Raw genomic sequence first — 15188 nt, forward strand, 5'->3', positions numbered from 1 at the left:
TCACAAAACAAATAATCTTGTCTTTATTGTTGAACTTTTAAACAAAATTTACAAAAATGTCCCATTCTGACTTTGAGCAGAATGAACTCCCAAGCATTTCTGTGTAAACAACAGAAGCATTATTGAATTAACTGATTTTCTGTTTGAAGCGTCTGATGACACTAGTATAAAGCCAGTGTTTACATGTTTGGGAAGTTGTTGAACAAATGGAGCCAATAAATTCATAGCTGTCACTTTACTTTTCATATGAGTGCAAGAAATCTTATATTAACAAAATGAGTGGAATTCATTTAGGGCAGTCATTTGATCTAAATGAACAGTCATGCTTCACAGAATGATATATAAAAATACCTTCTGCAGCTGCTTTTGTTCATTTTTGTTTTCAGAAATAATCTCACAAATATTAATTTTGAAGTGAGATAGTGATATGTTAGCAAATTTGTGTCTTCTGTCTTTTTTGTGCATGTGGTAAGGAATAACACTTGGACTCCCATGATGAGTGGGTAAATGTAAACTAATATTTTGTGTAGTTCACATGTTTATCAGCAACATCCTTGAGAAACTGAAGTCCAGTACTTAATTTTTACCAAATATGCTTTTTTAAAATTCAAAAAATTTTTTTAGAAAATAAAAAAGCATCACCTAAGAGTAAAAGAAGCATACAGTTATACATGTTACTCCATCCAATGAATGACAAAACCATATGGCAAGAGAGTTTAGATTTTTCTAGTCCATACCCTTTCTGGCAGGACTGCACAGCTGTTTTCCCACATAAATTCCTTATGTAACCTGTAACGTTTCACTTTTCTCAGACTCCACCTCTGGCAGCGTGGTGGTTTCATGCATCTCATAGTCTCAGCATGAATCATGGCTTAACTCACTAGAACGCCAAGTAGCTAACAGGGGCTGTCTGATGACTGGTCTCTTATCTTCCCCAGAGTCCAGCATCAGCTGGTGCTGCCCTCCTGCAAAATGCACTAATTCAATCAGTGAGTGCCTTCCGTGCTGCGTGTGAGGGAGGTGTTTGCTAAACTGAGTCGGGTTAGGGTTCTCAGGAATGGCAGTTTATAATCTCTCATCTTCAGTTTTAGAGTGGGAACTGTGTTCACTGAACATACATTTCTCTCTCTTTTTTAAAAGATTTTATTTATTTATTTGAGGGTGAGAGAGAAAGCACACAAGTTGGGGGAAGGGTGTGGGGGGAGGCAGAGGGAGAGGGAGAAGCAGACTCCCTGCTGAGCAGGGAGCCTGATGCCATGCGATGTGGGGGCTCGATCCCAGGACCCCAGGATCATGACCTGAGTGGAAGGCAGACCCTTAACCGACTGAGCCACCCAGGCGCCCTGAACGTACATTTCATATACTGCTAGATAAAACCACAGCAGAATGTGAAAAAGTACAAAGAAGAGGTCTACACAATCCATCCAGGACTATTTATAAGTATTAAAATTAACATTTTGTTACAAAAGGCAACTCAGGTGAACTAGGAAGCAGTTGGGATACCAGGCCAAAAAGTATAAACTGGGCACGCAGTCATGTTATAAATAATACTCTGCTAAATTCTTTCTTTGCTTCCTCCCTCCCTCCCCTCCTTTCCCTTCATTACCCACCATGGAAAATGTTAGGCATATACCAAATTAGAGAGCATGGTACTTATCTCACAGCTTCAACAATTTTTAACACATGCCAGTTGATCTCATCTATATTCTTCCTACTACCCCCTTCCCCTGGATTATTTTAAAGCAAATCTTGACACCATTTCATTGCCTCTGATGATTTTTTTTCAGAGGTGTGCAGGCTCTTCAGTAGGCTGTCCCCCGCTCCACTTTTGATATTGCTTATTTGTACCTTCTCTCTTCTTTTCTTGGTGGTATTGTCTTGTCCAGCACCAATTAATTTTGCTATACTTTTCAATGAGACTTCCTTCTTTAGTAGTCTTTTCTATTGTTTGTTTGCTATTTCATTAATTTCTCTTATCTTTAATTATTTTCTTCCTTCTGCCTTCTTTTTGTTCAATTGGATGTTCTTTTCCTAATTTCTTAAGATGTATGCTAAGCTCATTCATTTTCAGACTTTCTTCTTTTCTAAGAAATGGATCCACAGTTTCAGACTTTTAAATATGGCATAGTGGTATTTCACAAATCTTGATATGTAGCTTTATTTTCAGCCAGATCAAAATATTGCCCAATTTCCATTGTAAGTTTTTGACTCAGATTCTGAAATGTTCTGTTCTGACTTTCCATTAGAACAAAATATTTTCTAATATTCACTGGGATTTCTTTTGGCCCACGGGTTATTTAGAAATGTATTCCTTAATTTACAGTCCTAAGAGGATTTTTCTGTTCTCCTTTTCGCATTGGTTCCTAGCTTAATTGCAACATAGAGAGGAATTATATTCTGCATGCTTTAAATATTTGGAAATCGGTTTCATGTCTCCCCTCATTTCTAACAGTCGATTTTTCTAGAGACTCCGCATGTGAATATGTGACAAATGGGTATTCTTCAGTGGTCAGGCACAGCGTTCCACATAGTCAACAATTAAATTGGTTAATCATGTTATTAAAATCTTCTACATCCTTCCTGATTTTTTTTTTCTTGTCTGCTTGTTATATTTGTTACCAAGGTGTGTTAAAATCTCCTTCTATAATTATAAACTCATTTCTTTCTTTTTCTTTCTATCAACATTTCTTTCTATGTTTTGAGGTTATGTTCTTTGGTACATGAAATTTATAATTGATATCTATTTCTGGTGAATTATGCTTTTTACCTTAAAGAAACAGCCTTTAAAAAAATCTTTTATATTTTTTTCTTAACATTTACTTCGACATTAAATAAATTTTCTTGATATACCATCTTTCTTTTGGTTAGTATTTATATGATATAATATCCTCATCATTGTAAGTTCAACTGTTCAGTGCTATGATGTTCAAATGTGTCTCCAATAAACAGAAGAGTAGTTTTTTTTTTTTTTAAGTCCAGCCTGAAATTTTCAAGTAATTAGAGCATTAAACCATTTAAATTCAAGGTCATTGTTTTTATATTCAGTTTTATTTTTTATTTTTTTTAGGTTTTTATTTTAACTCCAGTTAGTTATCATACAGTGTAATATTAGTTTCAGGTGTACAATGTCATGATTCAGCACTTCCATACACTACCTGGTGCTCATCAGGACAAGTGCCTTCCTTAATCCCCATCACCTAGTTCAGCCATCCCCCATCTACCTCCCCTCTAAGACATGAATAGACATTTTTTCACTAGTATTCTTCACTTCCATGAAGGCATTGACAACCAGTAAAGATTAGCTGTACTCAGCACCTGTGATTTTGTGAATTGTACAGACTTCAGAACTACAGATGCATGAAGGTTCTGGAGACAGTGAGAAACATGATGGATGTTGGGGTGTCTGGGTAGCTCGGTCAGTTGGTTAAGCATCTGACTCTTGATTTCAGCTCAGGTTATGATCTCAAGGTCATGAGATGGAGTCCCACATCCTGTGCTGTGCTCAGTGGGGAGTTCTGCTTCTCCCCCTCTCCTGCCCCCACCCCACCGTGTGTGTGCTTGTGTGTGCTCTCTCTAAAATAAATAAATAAATCTTAAAAAAAAAGAAAAGTGATAGATGTCACAAATAGCTTTCATTATGATTCTTAAAAGTATTCATGACCCCTAGAAAAACAGAAGAAATACAAATTTCTGGGCTCCATTTATGCCGTTCTAATTTATACTAGACCTGGTTTGTAAATGAGCTCAGGTAATTTGTCCTGGGGAGTTATAGAAATAACTCCCCTGGACTTAGGGCCCCTGGGTAATCACTTTGCAATGACAATGTGCTTAGTACATTATGATGACTAATGTTGTCTTGCCATCAACCAGATAGTGACCACTGTAGGGAGAAAACTTTATTCAGAAGACAGCTTCACATCCAGAGTAAAGTACCAGACATCCCAAAGCCAGGTCTATAATCAAATTAATTCAGCTAAGTCTCAAATCAGGACACTCTCTCCATGAAAAATAATCAGCGGTGTTTAATGACCTTGTAGAAATTGTGCTTTTTTCTTATGCTGTTTAAGCTACTGTGACTTACGTAAGGTGGCAGTTTTGATACTGCTTTTACCATCAGCGAAAAGTATTTGCCCATCACATTAAAGCTCCATTAGGCACATACTGTGTGACATACTATGTAACACTAATACCACACATTCCATTTCTTATTGATCTTCACCACCGTATTGTGGAGTAGGCATTATAAGGAAACTGAGGCAGAGAGAGATTAACTCAACCATGAGTACACAACTGGTGAGTAGCAGAGCCAATGTTTGAAGTCAGGTTTATCTATCCCAAGGGCTATGATTGTTCTGACTTACAACACCTCTTCCGTTAGTCATGAGACTTTGTGAACACGTTGGAAAGGAAATGTGGTGTGGGATTTCTTGACGGGCTAAATTAGGTACATTCATCTCTGTTTTTTCATTACCAGTATTATCTATCATTCAGGGCTGGACCATGGCTGTTACAAAAGATACCTAGCTTTGGGATGGATAGTGTTTCACCATAAAAGCTTTGGAAGGATTTGAGAGGAATTCTAACAAGTTTTCTGAATGCTATGCACATTTCTTCAATACTGTAAGATACATAAATCAAACATAGGTCTGGTCTATAACAATGAATTCATTTTAAGATGACAAAGAAAGCTGTGAGTCTCAAGAATATAATGTTACAAGAAGTCAAGAGAAGCACTGCTATTTAGGGCAAAAGAAACAAAATGATGTCCTAGAGCCAAAAGGTGTGAACTTATGGGTAGAGAAAGACAAAAAGGGATGAAGGGAGGAAAAGATGGAGAAAAAGTCAGAGAGAGAAAAAAAGAAAAAATAAGAAGAGTAAGGGAACCTAATCCAGCATACATCTATGGACCAAGTCCAGGAATTTAAATATTGACTCTCTTTGTAGGAAGTCAGTAACGTTTAAATATTGGGTTTCCCCAAGTATAAGATAAAGGGAAAAGCTTGATTTTTTTTTCCTTTTTGTTTTGAGGAAATGACCCTATGTAATTATTGCTATATAAGTATTAATCTGTATTTTGTGTATTCCTTTAAGCATAATCATACTTTTCAGTTCTTAGCAGACTTACAATGTTTTGTAGGTATAACTAGAGCTTGACTTCACACACTGCAGAAAAACTGGAGTCTTCTTCCTTATGTCAAAAATTAAGTTGAAAGAAAGAAAGAAAGAAAAAGAAAGAAAGAAAGAAAGAAAGAAAGAAAGAAAGAAAGAAAGAAAGAAAGAAAGAAAGAAAGAAAGAAGAAAGAAAGAAAAAAAATATGAGAAACCCAGGGGCACCTGGGTGGTTCAACAATTAAGTGCCAGACTCTTGATTTCTGCTCAGGTCAGGATCTCAGGGTGGTAAGGTCAAGCCCGGCATCGGGCTCCGTGCTCAGCATGGAATCTGCTAGAAGATTCTCTCCCCCCTCCCTCTGCCCTTACCCCTGCTGGTGCTCTCTCTCTCTCTCTCTTTCTCTCGAGTAAATAAAAATATCTTAAAAAAAAATGCAAGAAGCTCAGAGTTAAACATTAACTTGGGTCACCAGCTAATGAGCCTGTTTGAGAAATGAGATATTTCTTCAGTTTGTCTAACCTGATTGTGCATTCATTAAAATGACCGAAGTCTCCATGTTCCTTGACCGTTCCTTTTATGTGGGTGTGTCTCGACGATGCCATGGCGATACAATAAATCAGCTATGGCGTAAAATCTGGTGTTGCTGAAAACCACAGTGGTAGGGAAGTCAAGCTAGGGAGGTGGCCTGTTTCCAGAAGGTATTCAATAAAGTAAATGAAGGAACCGGGCAAAACCCAGGGAAGCCGTAATTCTCAGGCTGATAAGAGGCTTCAGGTCAAGCTGACACTGACAAGGCCTTGTTTCATTTCCACTCAAGTGTTCAAGAAGCGCCACTTGCTGTTTATTTCTACTCGCCCCACTGAACCTGGATGAAGTTACAACTGTTGGGTTTCTCTTGGAGACCTCTGAAAACTGTGCCCCACAGCTTTTCATCGGTGTCTCAAATGAGACTGCCAATAGTGAAGATCTCTCCGGGAGAAACATGTCATCAAAAATTGCAAGTTCTCAGTCACACCTTTAAATGAAAAAAAAAAAAAAATTCTCCCACCCCATCCCAGCTTCTGCTCTTAGCAGGGAACTCTTTAAACAAAACAAACAACTTCGAAACCCTCTCCAGGGTCCCTCTTACCCTTGTTAGAACTGTGTTGCCCACTTTTGGCTACAAGATCTGGTTTTCTTCCCAGTCCCTGGTGGTCTTGGCAAAAGCTCACGCAGGTTCCCATGCTGCACACCATGGAGGAGATCATGGGGCTTGGTGGTTACAAGGAATGAGCCAGAGAGTCTTGCATTTTCATCTCTGCCGAGCAACTCAACTCTCTGACCCTGCAGATGAGTCACTTGGATACCATTGACTGAAAGGGAGAATTTGGGGGCAAATATAGGAACCTTCTCTGAAATCCAGATGCTGTTTAGGAGCTGTGTTTTCCCAGATCAAATAAACAAGCACCGAGAGCAGTCATCCAGGGCCCATGGAAAAAATATTATGTGCCCCAGATGTTTTCATGGCTAGTGGGTGGCTAAATTAGGCTCTTGTTTTGTCTAAAGGCATTTGAGTATATAAAAAAAATTACATAGCAAATATCTGGTGTCCCGACTCTCTCAAATTATGAAAACTACTAGTCTTATAATATGTTAGTGGCAAAGGATAAACATAAATTAAAATCCACTTTACCAATAAAACATGTTGCTTGCATATTATAGAAAAGAAAAAAGGCATCGAGTCAAAACATTGTGATGTCCTAGACCATTACTCATAGTCATGCTATTCTGGGGTCACATTGCAATCATCATCAGCTGTTGCAATGGAAATTTGAAGACCCTCAGGTTTCTCAGAAGAAAAGCTGCACATGATTTGAGATTTCTTGTATGACATTCAATCTTGCTGAAATGAAAAAAAAAATCCCATATAAATTCCAATTTATGTTAAGAGGGTAGCAGACATTTAAACTCTTTATCAAGGGTTGCTTTCTTTTATTTACTTTAATTTTTTAAAGGATTTATTTATTTGAGAGAGAGAGAGAGAAAGTGAGGTTGGGGGGGTGGTGTGGAGGGAACACAGGGAGCGGGGAGGAAGAATTTCCAGCAGATTCCCTGTTGAGCACGATGCCTGTCGCGGGGCTGGATCTCAAGTCCCTGAGGTCATGACTTGAGCCAAAACCAAGAGTCGGTTGCTTAACCGACTGAGCCATCCAGGCACCCCTCAAGTGTTGCTTTCTTTTAGAACATTCAGTGGGTTTGGGCATTTACTTCCCTCCAACTGTGAAGTTCCAGAATAGATACTCTGGAAATCTACAAAGAAAGCCAGACTCAATCATCCCAATTTTTCTTAATTCCCATTTCTTCCTCTTCATCCTCTCAACCAAATACCTGGGGAATGCTGGGATCACCTCTGTCTGGCACCTCTTACCTTTTCACATCTTAGAAGAAACCTTCTCTGATAAGCAAATGTTTCCTCCTCATCATCGATGCTTCCTCTCCTCCTCTTCATTATCTGGAGGGTGCTCCTTGGTTGATAATCTTTGGGTTGTCCCTTGCCTACAAGGTAGGGTGTTCCCTACTTTCCCTTCAGCTTTTGAGGGTCTTCTCTGAAGGCCTTCAAGCGTCAGTCAGTGTGCTATCATCTTGGTGATTATATTAATGGAAGAAGATTTGATATAGATGTGAAATAAAGGAGATTAAGAGGTAGATACATGGAATGATAATCTCGGGTACATCAATAAGTTTTGAGAGGTAACTTTTCCCTCTTGAGGATCTATTTTTCTCATTGGTTAAAAAAAAATATATATATATATATATATATAGAGAGAGAGAGAGAGAGAGAGAGAGGTAGGGAGGGGGAGAGAAAGAGACAGAGCAAGTGTCCATATTTAAGAAAGAGAGAGATGGAGAGAGAGACAGACAGAGGGAGAGGGAGGGAGGGAGAGAGAGAAGGGAGAAAGAGAGAGATTTATCATGAGGAATTGTTTTACAGGTTTATAGAGACTGAGAAGTCCCACATGTTGCCATCTGCAAGATGGAGACCCAGGAAAACATGTGGTTTAATTCACTCCAAGTCCAAGTCCAAGTCCAAAGGCCTAAGAACCAGGAAAACTAATAAACAAAAATCTTAGTCTCAGGGTCAGAGAAGATGAGATGAGATATCCCAGCTCAAGCAGTGAAGCAAGGTTAAAAAAGAAGCTAATACCTTCTTCCTCCACCTTTTATTCCATTCAAACCCTCAGTGGAATGGATAATATCAACACATTGGGGAGGGCAATGTACCTGAGTCCACCAATTCAAATACTAATCCCATCCAGAAACACCCTCCAAGACACCCAGAAATAATATTTAATCAGGGTCCCCACTGACGAGTCAAGTTGACACATAAAACTTACCATCACACCCCCCCATATAATGATTTTATGATTTTTTCACCCTTTTCAAGTAATTTATGCACATTTTAAAATGGCTCTCTGGAAACCTTTCTCCTTCTCTACACTTAAATTCTCCATGTTGAGAATTTTAAGCCAGGTAGGAGCTAAGAGTAAACCATGGCAGAGATTTCTGGGCTGGTAGGACCATTTGATCCTCTGTAACTCATGTAATAAAGTAATAAGTAAACATTTAATTAAGCACTTCATATGTGCAACAATTATCCTTCGATTTTTGAAGTATGTTAACTCATTTTACCTTTACCATAACACTTCGAGATAAATGTGATTATCAGCATTTTGACAGATCAGAAGCCTGAGGGCTAGAGGTTGCATAAGTTATCCCAAGGTACATAACTGGCAAATGGCAGAGCTGAGATGTGAATCCAGGGAGTCTGGCCAGGAAGCCACAGTCTTCAAAAACACTATGCTGAGGAGGTCCTCACACAGAGTTCATACATTCCACTGGCTACTCCTATGTAGTATAACAAATCTCATTGTAAAACCAGCTCTTCAGCTATAGACTCTACAACATTACCATTTGTCCTAAAATTCTACTACAAGCTACAGTCCCCTTGATCACTTTAACGTAAGCAAACAAACCGCTATCCAGTTTTCACCTGTCCTCTGTGCATGACTGATAGCTTAGCCATGAAAATGTACCCATGAGCCAACGTCAAAGCTCCAGGTCCTACATTTAGTCTTTCCCTTCACCGTTTCCCATACTTGTAACAACGGCCAGGCTGAAACCCTTCCTTCTTCATGCAGTCTTTTGTGATTAAAGCAGGGAGCTCTCATATTCCTCACTTAACAAATAGTTGTCAAGGACTTACATTAAACCACACTATGTTAGCACATAGGAAAACCAAGTTAATAGGTTATCCAGTCTTGAACTTATTGAATTTAAAGTCAAGATAAGGAAACTGCCCAAGAAGCAATTAATGACACTTGGTAACTAACTCTACATGTGTCAGAGATATAATAAAATTAACCTGCATAAACTCTTCAGTCAAATGTTTTTCAAAAAAACACAAACCAAATGTAAAAATTATATTGCTCATTCCAATCTTCTCTATTTCACAATTTTGTGGATTTTTTTTCAGATTCTATTTATTTGAGAGAGAGAGAGAGAGCACGAGCTGGGAGATGGGTAGAGGGAGAAGCAGACTCCCCACTGAGCAGGGAGCCCAATGTGGGACTCGATCCCAGGACCCTGAGATCATGACCTGAGCCGAAGGCAGACGCTTAACCAACTGAGCCACCCAGGCACCCAATACAATTTTGGGTTCTTTTATACAGAAATTCTAACCAACTGAGCCACTCAGGTACCCCACACAATTTTGGGTTCTTTTATACAGAAATTCTAAGGATAGGGACATAAAATACATAACCCTGTATGCACTTTTGTGTGCACATGGACCATTGTGTAAGGAAACAAAATTGTTTTTTACCTCACGTCCTGATCAATAGAAAACTGGTACCTCTACCCTTCCCCTGTCTTGAATGTTCTTCTGCACCACCTTCACTAAAATCTCCGGCACACCTGCATTGCACTATAGGCTAGGGATGCACTGACCAATTTATTCTGAGACCTCTGCAAACTTAGTTCAGGGATCTTTTATGTTGAAATTGATATCAAAGTACTTTATAAATTTTCCTGTAATTATAAGATATTAGGAGTAAAAGAGGAGTATTAGATGAACTCTAGAAAAATCCTTTTATTTTTCTGAAACTGGCCTTTAATTTCACAGATTCAGAAATCAATGGTCCTCCAAGTCTTACTAAATAATTGATTCATGCAAAGCCTATTTTAAATTTTTATATATTTATTCATTCTAGTTGCTGATTTAAAAAATTGGTGTGAAATTTATATAACATAAAATTAACCATTTTAGAGGGCACAATCGAGAGGCATTTAGTACATTTTCAGTGTTGTACAACCACCACCACTAAGTTCCAAAACATTTTCATTATGTCAAAAGGAAACCCTGTACCCATTACTCCCCCGCCCCCAGCCCCTGGCAACCATTCATCCATTTTCTCTCTCTATGAATTTGCCTATTCTGGACATGTCATATAAATGGAATCATGTCATATGTGACCTTTTGTGATTGGCTTCTTTCACTTAGCATCATGTTTCAAGGTTCATCCACATTGTAGCATTTGTCAGTACTTCATTCCTCTTTATTGCTGAGTAATAAATACTCCATTGTATGGATGTGTCACATTCTCCATTCACCCATTGGTAGAAATTTGGGTTGTTTCCACTCTTTGGCTATTGTGAATAAGGCTGCTGTGGACATTTGTGTTCTTGTGTTTTGTTTCAACATATGTTTTCTTTTTTCCAAGTACATTCCTACTAACTGTAGTCACCATGCTACATGTTAGGTCGCTCTTATAACTGAAAGTTTGTGCCCTTTGATCAATATCTTCCCTTTTCCCCTACCCCTAACCTCTGATAACCATCATTCTCCTGTTACTATAAGCTCAACATTTTTTTCTTTTTCGATTCCATGTATAATGAGGAAATGCGATATTTGTCTTTCTGTGTGTGAAAGCCTATTTTTTAGATTCTCTAAGCATGTTTCATACTATTCACACTGCTTCTGGTACTTTCTCTCCTCATCCTACCATCAAGCTAATTCAAATTCCTTTTTTGAGTCTTGACTTAGATATAGTTTCCTCCTGATGCCTTTTCTAACTCTTAGCCTGCCTGAGGTGTTTCTCCTCTGTGTCTCCAAAGCACCCCACAATAGCACCCTTGGGCTCACTAGTCCCTCCCAATGGACTCTGAGTTCCTCTGACTGTCAGTGTCACCAGGGATGAATATGATCACAATCCTTAACACAGTGCTGGCTAAGAGCAAGTGTCCATATTTAAGTATAAATGAGTGAATAAAGTACATGTTCCTTTTGAGTTTTTGAGGAAAAGGAGAGAGATTCTTAGAAAGGATCTAAATGGAAGACAGCGTGTTCCAAACCATACTACTTCATAAAGGTAGAGTAGGTTCATTTAACTAAATGATTCAGGGAAACCAGACATAAAACTTTAGCAACCTCCTTGCTTTTTTAGTAAGTGGCACCCATGTCTGTATGCTCACTGTCTAGTACAAAATCCTGCCAGTGGTAGGTTCTCAGATAACAAGGCCATAATGCAGGCATCTACCATAGAGAAAAGAAGGGTCAGCTGGAGAAATGACTGGGAAAATAGACCCCAAGGGAGACTAAAGAGGGCTATTTGTCCAGCAAATATATGCTTCAGGTAGGAGGAAGGGAACTGAGACATCTGAAGAAGTACATTGGCATGATGTCATCAAGGGCAGACCCATAACAATGATACCTTGAATTGGGGGTAATAGTTTGAAAAACATCTTTGTGGTTACTCAAACGATAACCAAACTTATTTGTGCCTTTTCAATTTCAAGCATCTAAGTTATTTTCTCTCTCTCAGATTAAAGTAGTTCTGGGGCCTGGGAGCTGGGTTAGATGTTTCTCCTCTCTACTTTCTCATTGGACTTGTCCACCTTTGCAAATCTGCCTACTCTCATGGGATGTGAGCTGCTAAGAGCACCCCAGCCCAGTGCCTGGTACATGGCAGGGGGAGTGGAGGGAAGCCTCACCAAGTGTATGAAATAAATGGTGGAAGGATTATTCATCCATTAATCCATTAATCCATCCATTAAATGGATGAATGGCTTCTTCACATTTAAAACAAGGAATCTGGTTGTTCCTTCCCTACCAGTTTCTCAGTTAAAGATCCTGACTCCTTGGAGAAAGCGAATAGATAATTTGAGTATCAGCCAGCCCTATTCATTTATCTTTCATCCTTCAAATATTTGTCATCAATTACTCTCAAATAGGCACTGAGAATATACAGATTGATAAGAAAAAAAATCCTGCCTGTAAGGAGTTTCTGATATAGCAGACAGATGATGTACACAGAGATCAAGTATCATTTAATATCAGCAAATAGTGATGGATCATCTTACTTTCTAAACTCAGGAAAATGGCTTTGTTTACTAAGCTGAGAATGATTTGAACATGAGGGTTTTGGCACAAGACCACCTACTGAAGGAAAAATCTGAGTTTATATGCTTATTTAGCCATGATGAAGTTTAATTAAAAAGCAAGTATAGAAGATTACTCTTTATGTGATTATTTAGATGTCATGAAATTTAATAAAAAAGCAAGTATAGAAGGTTTTTCTTTCTGCTTGAAGTTTTAGTAAAGGTAATTTTCATCCCTCTAAGTCATCATCAAAATCATCTTCCATTTCTGGTAGCTCTTATGATCTATCTTGGGGCAAAATGGAAAATTCACAAACAGAAATAGAAATACTAGTCATGTGCCAGGACTAAGAAAAATTCAGTTCACCTGGCAGCAATAGATTGCCTCTATTGCACAATTAAGGGGGGGGGGTTGCGCTTATTCCCTTCCTACTGATTTTGTTTCACTATCAAATGACTGTAGGAGAAGACAAAATAAAAATCTTATATTTGAGTGTTGGCTCCACAGTTTCACAATGTATCCTCAGGCACATCACTTCTGTGGGATCTCAGGTTCTTCCTTTGTTATGCAAGGCAAACAGGGTAGCTGTGATTTTGAGCACAGAGACCTCAAAGTTTTGCTCAAGCATTATCAGGCTCTGATTCTGAGGGAGTTAAGAACTCATTTTCTGGGACACAGAATTTTGGGGCTTTATTAAGACAGGTGGCCCAGTGTCATGAACCTGGGTACTGAGGTCATACAGACCTGGGTTTGAATCTGCAAGCTAGAACTTATTAAGCTGGTTGTCCTCAGGGAAGTTATGTACCTAGAATCTGTAACTGCATCTATAAAATGCAAATGTACCTCATGAAGTTGTCATGAGAATTAGAAGAAAAACAAAACACCACATGCCCCAGTTCTCACTAAATGGTTGAATACTGTACCCCCCCTCTGCAAGTACATCCCTCAGCTAGGACACAGGCAATGGAGATGGGTGCTTGGCAGGGCCAGAGAGCCTCACAGGAAGCTCATAGTTCTCCTATGCCCTAGATCTCCAGAAGGCACCTGCCACCAGGGAAATTTATTTTCATGGACTCCAGCAAATCAAAGGTAGGCTTCCCCAAAGTAAGGAGTAGATGAAAAAAAGTCTCAGACAAAGGGGCCGTGGTTGGCTATGCTAATACCCATTTCTAGGCATTTGTGACGCCAGCCATGGCTGCAAGACTTCCTTTTACAAGAGGGAAACTCCCTCTACCATGGCTTAGGGAACAAGTCCAGACTTCACCCTGTCTCTTTCCAGAAAACAAGAAATCTCTGTTTGTGTTTATGAGAAGATTGTCAGCTTCACTCCAGCTGAAGGTAGAAAGAATGTCATCCTCTTCTCAGCCGAGCGGAGCCCACAGAATTTGCTGAAGGCATGGAGAGGTTGTTTCTCCTCCATGTGTCTGTCTGTCTGTCTGTGTGTTGGTGGTGGTGGGGCACAGACAGGACTCGTATTGGAATAACGGTCTCAGAGCTGGGATTCGCCTTATGCTCTCATACACTGTGTGTGTTGTGTATAAGGGGTTGGAAGTGGAGCCAGAAATAATTCCCTCTTGAGACAGAGCAGGGCAATTCCTGCAGGCTTGGTCAAGGGGGTAGCCCCCCTTCATCCGTCCTGGAGGAGCCACTATTGACAGATTGCTGGGGTCCTTTTTAGTTTAGACCTCCATGTTGAGAATGTGTAGGGAACCCTGGGGAGGGGAAAAGAAGGCCTGCTGGAATGTGAGGAGGGATGCATTCCCTCTGTGGGTAGGATACCTCCTGCTACTTGGAGCCTTTGCCAGAAGTCCAGGACCATCATGGGGGTGCTGGAGGGGGTCCACAGGTATACGTCAGATTCTGACTGGATCTGGTGACAATGGCAGAACTTGTGTGTGGCCCAAATGTATTCATTCTGACTGATCCCTTGTACTTTTCTCCCAGTAGGAATATGGCTGAATAACCCAATTACCCAGAGCGGAGCTGAAGAGACATAATCAGGCCTGTCCTGATAAAACTGTTGACAGCTTCCATTCCTAACTCTTGGGAAAGTGGCTCGAGGAAGACATCATGGAAAGAATAAGCCAGAGGCGCCTGGGTGGCTCAGTTGTTAAGCGTCTGCCTTCGGCTCAGGTCATGATCCCAGGGTCCTGGGATCGAGCCCCGCATCGGGCTCCCTGCTCAGCGGGAAGCCTGCTTCTCCCTCTCCCACTGCCCCTGCTTGTGTTCCCTCTCTCGCTGTGTCTCTCTCTGTCAAGTAAATAAATAAATCTTAAAAGAAAATAAAAAGAAAGAATAAGCCAAAGTGAAGACTTGTGGAGTCTCTGGACAAAACAGTTATGACCCCCTGGACCTGATTCTAACTGGGGGTTCTGGGGTAAATAATGTAGGCTCCATGTTCTACATTCATCTCTTCCTACTGTTTTCCAGCAATTGTGGGGCTGGAGGGCCATCCGTGTCCCTTGTCTTCTACTTCCTGACCTGCTGGATCTCTTGGCAAGGCCAAACTTAACCTAAAAAACAAATGAACTTCCCTGTTGTCATCTTTAGTAATCCTATATCCTTACTAAACTTGAAAGTAGGGAGAATATTATTTGGGGGGAAGAGGTGATGAAAATCTATCTTATAAACAACAGCAGCAATACTAATAATGATAACACC

The 15188-nt window shown here is 39.8% G+C and overlaps 1 long non-coding RNA gene across 1 annotated transcript in view; it reads left to right on the forward strand.

Moving 5' to 3' along the window:
- The window catches only part of LOC113921268, a 30917-nt gene extending 16234 nt beyond the window's left edge, over positions 1-14683 (forward strand). Inside the window, exons 2-3 of the long non-coding RNA XR_003519619.1 lie at positions 13807-13931; positions 14475-14683. This is a non-coding gene — a long non-coding RNA (uncharacterized LOC113921268). The remainder of the gene's footprint in view (positions 1-13806; positions 13932-14474) is intronic.
- Positions 14684-15188: the final 505 nt, after the last annotated feature.

The sequence above is a fragment of the Zalophus californianus genome, chromosome 9, assembly GCF_009762305.2.
Source record: "Zalophus californianus isolate mZalCal1 chromosome 9, mZalCal1.pri.v2, whole genome shotgun sequence".
Classification (NCBI taxonomy): domain Eukaryota; kingdom Metazoa; phylum Chordata; class Mammalia; order Carnivora; family Otariidae; genus Zalophus; species Zalophus californianus.